We start from the raw sequence: 3826 nt of genomic DNA, 5'->3' as shown, positions 1-3826 counted from the left end.
GAGGGGAAGGAAGGAGGAGGAGGAGAAGGGGGAGGAGAAGGAGGGAGGAGAAGGAAGGAGGAGGGGAGGAGGAGGGGGAGGGGAAGGAAGAGGAGGAGGGAAAGGGGGGAGGCTATGACGATGCCGCTGCTACTGTCAGTCTTCAGTTGCCTTAGAACAATCTAAATCTGTTTATTTTCAAAACAACTTCATGAATTATAAAAGTAGAAAGAATGATATGTTTCTAGAAAATTCAAGCAGAGAAGCCACTTTTCAAACTATCTTACAACAAATAACAATATTGCATGGTGTTGTTTGAGGAACCGCTCCTAAGTATTTTCTTTAAAATTCTCAAAATCATTTTATTTTCTTTTATTTCTGGGATGGAAACCCCCATAAAGAAAACTGGCATAGCTGTGCATGCCTGTGTTAAAATAAAAAATAGCTTTAGATCAATAATCTAACTTTGCACCTTCAGGAACTAGAAAAAAAGACAGAACATACCCTAAACTAGCAAAGGAAAGAAATAAAACTTATTGTGGAGATAAGCAAAAAGAGAATAGAAAAATCCATGAAACCAAATCACTTCTTTGGGAAAAAACAAAAACAAAAAAAAACACCAACAACCAAAATTGACATTTTTAGCTGAAGTGACAAAGAGGAAAAGAAATAAGATAGAAATAATTAAAATCAGAAATGAAACTAGGGATATAACTACTGAACAATTATATGCTAAGTATAGTTACTGAACAAGTTAATAGACCAACAAATGACAAGAAATTAGATAATATATTTTATGGCAAAAAGTTATTCCCTGATGGAGAGGCATTGAGATAGACACGCATATGCGGTGGCAACGGTCGGCTTGCAGTGGCGAGCACATGCAGCACGGCTGGTTCCGACATGAGCGTTCACTAGTTACTGTGGGAACAGCTGCGAACCTTCCTGTGCCCACACTACGTAGCTGTTCCGCTGACCAGAGGCAGAAGGCAGCCCGAAGCCAACGATCGTGTTGAATGACTAATGAAACTCACTGATAGATGGGTCAGCATCAAGTTCCTGGATAAGATGATAGTGACTCTGGCATATGCGGTGGCAACGGTCGGCTTGCAGTGGCGAGCACATGCAGCACGGCTGGTTCCGACATGAGCGTTCACTAGTTACTGTGGGAACAGCTGCAAACCTTCCTGTGCCCACACTGCGTAGCTGTTCCGCTGACCAGAGGCAGAAGGCAGCCCGAAGCCAACGACCGCGTTGAATGACTAACGGAACTCACTGATAGATGGGTCAGCATCAAGTTCATGGATAAAATGATAGTGACTCTGATAGAGGGGGTGGGAATGAATGAAACATGAGGCAAAACCAAAGCTTAGATAAACCAGAAGAAAAATTATACTTGTATTGTGGTTGTCAGATTTAGCAAAAAACGTCACTCCCCCGGCCCTGTCCGCCCCGGGAGCTCCCGTCCTCAGATGGGCTGTCACCTGTCACTCCCCCGGCCCTGTCCGCCCCGGGAGCTCCCGTCCTCAGATGGGCTGTCACCTGTCACTCCCCCGGCCCTGTCCGCCCAGGAGCTCCCGTCCTCAGATGGGCTGTCACCTGTCACTCCCCCGGCCCTGTCCGCCCCGGGAGCTCCCGTCCTCAGATGGGCTGTCACCTGTCACTCCCCCGGCCCTGTCCGCCCCGGGAGCTCCCGTCCTCAGATGGGCTGTCACCTGTCACTCCCCCGGCCCTGTCCGCCCCGGGAGCTCCCGTCCTCAGATGGGCTGTCACCTGTCACTCCCCCGGCCCTGTCCGCCCCGGGAGCTCCCGTCCTCAGATGGGCTGTCACCTGTCACTCCCCCGGCCCTGTCCGCCCAGGAGCTCCCGTCCTCAGATGGGCTGTCACCTGTCACTCCCCCGGCCCTGTCCGCCCCGGGAGCTCCCGTCCTCAGATGGGCTGTCACCTGTCACTCCCCCGGCCCTGTCCGCCCCGGGAGCTCCCGTCCTCAGATGGGCTGTCACCTGTCACTCCCCCGGCCCTGTCCGCCCCGGGAGCTCCCGTCCTCAGATGGGCTGTCACCTGTCACTCCCCCGGCCCTGTCCGCCCCGGGAGCTCCCGTCCTCAGATGGGCTGTCACCTGTCACTCCCCCGGCCCTGTCCGCCCAGGAGCTCCCGTCCTCAGATGGGCTGTCACCTGTCACTCCCCCGGCCCTGTCCGCCCAGGAGCTCCCGTCCTCAGATGGGCTGTCACCTGTCACTCCCCCGGCCCTGTCCGCCCCGGGAGCTCCCGTCCTCAGATGGGCTGTCACCTGTCACTCCCCCGGCCCTGTCCGCCCAGGAGCTCCCGTCCTCAGATGGGCTGTCACCTGTCACTCCCCCGGCCCTGTCCGCCCAGGAGCTCCCGTCCTCAGATGGGCTGTCACCTGTCACTCCCCCGGCCCTGTCCGCCCAGGAGCTCCCGTCCTCAGATGGGCTGTCACCTGTCACTCCCCCGGCCCTGTCCGCCCAGGAGCTCCCGTCCTCAGATGGGCTGTCACCTGTCACTCCCCCGGCCCTGTCCGCCCCGGGAGCTCCCGTCCTCAGATGGGCTGTCACCTGTCACTCCCCCGGCCCTGTCCGCCCCGGGAGCTCCCGTCCTCAGATGGGCTGTCACCTGTCACTCCCCCGGCCCTGTCCGCCCCGGGAGCTCCCGTCCTCAGATGGGCTGTCACCTGTCACTCCCCCGGCCCTGTCCGCCCCGGGAGCTCCCGTCCTCAGATGGGCTGTCACCTGTCACTCCCCCGGCCCTGTCCGCCCCGGGAGCTCCCGTCCTCAGATGGGCTGTCACCTGTCACTCCCCCGGCCCTGTCCGCCCCGGGAGCTCCCGTCCTCAGATGGGCTGTCACCTGTCACTCCCCCGGCCCTGTCCGCCCCGGGAGCTCCCGTCCTCAGATGGGCTGTCACCTGTCACTCCCCCGGCCCTGTCCGCCCCGGGAGCTCCCGTCCTCAGATGGGCTGTCACCTGTCACTCCCCCGGCCCTGTCCGCCCCGGGAGCTCCCGTCCTCAGATGGGCTGTCACCTGTCACTCCCCCGGCCCTGTCCGCCCCGGGAGCTCCCGTCCTCAGATGGGCTGTCACCTGTCACTCCCCCGGCCCTGTCCGCCCCGGGAGCTCCCGTCCTCAGATGGGCTGTCACCTGTCACTCCCCCGGCCCTGTCCGCCCCGGGAGCTCCCGTCCTCAGATGGGCTGTCACCTGTCACTCCCCCGGCCCTGTCCGCCCCGGGAGCTCCCGTCCTCAGATGGGCTGTCACCTGTCACTCCCCCAGCCCTGTCCCCCCGGGAGCGCCCGTCCTCAGATGGGCTGCCACAGCCTCCCAGCCCAGGCTGTCACCTGTCACTCCCCCAGGGCCCGCGAGGCCGGCGATGCAGAGGTGCCTCCAAGAGCTGTTAGCACGCCCTCCTGTGGCCCACGCGTGTGCACCCCTGACGTCTGCACACCTCAGGGACCCGGAAGCGCCCGTTTCCTGCCTGTGTGTGTGCAGCACACGCAGGTCCCCTCCGGCCTTGGCGCTCCTGTGGCTCCGGCTGCCTGTGGCTGAGCCGCGGGAACCGCTTCTGAGGAGGAGGAGGGGCGGGTGCGTGTCCCCATCTCTAACGCAGTGCGGGGCCCTTGGGCTGGGCACCAGTCGGGGGAAATGCACTCGGGCTGGAGGGTCTTCCTGCCACGTCCTCACCTGTGTGACCCCACACCTGTGTGACCCCCACACCTGTGTGACCCCCACACCTGTGTGACCCCTCGCCCCTGTGTGACCCCACCCCTGTGTGACCCCACACCTGTGTGACCCCCACACCTGTGTGACCCCTCACCCCTGTGTGATCCCCTG

This window comes from Myotis brandtii, unplaced genomic scaffold, assembly GCF_000412655.1.
Source record: "Myotis brandtii unplaced genomic scaffold, ASM41265v1 scaffold634, whole genome shotgun sequence".
Taxonomy (NCBI): Eukaryota; Metazoa; Chordata; class Mammalia; order Chiroptera; family Vespertilionidae; genus Myotis; species Myotis brandtii.
This window is presented reverse-complemented; position numbering follows the sequence as displayed.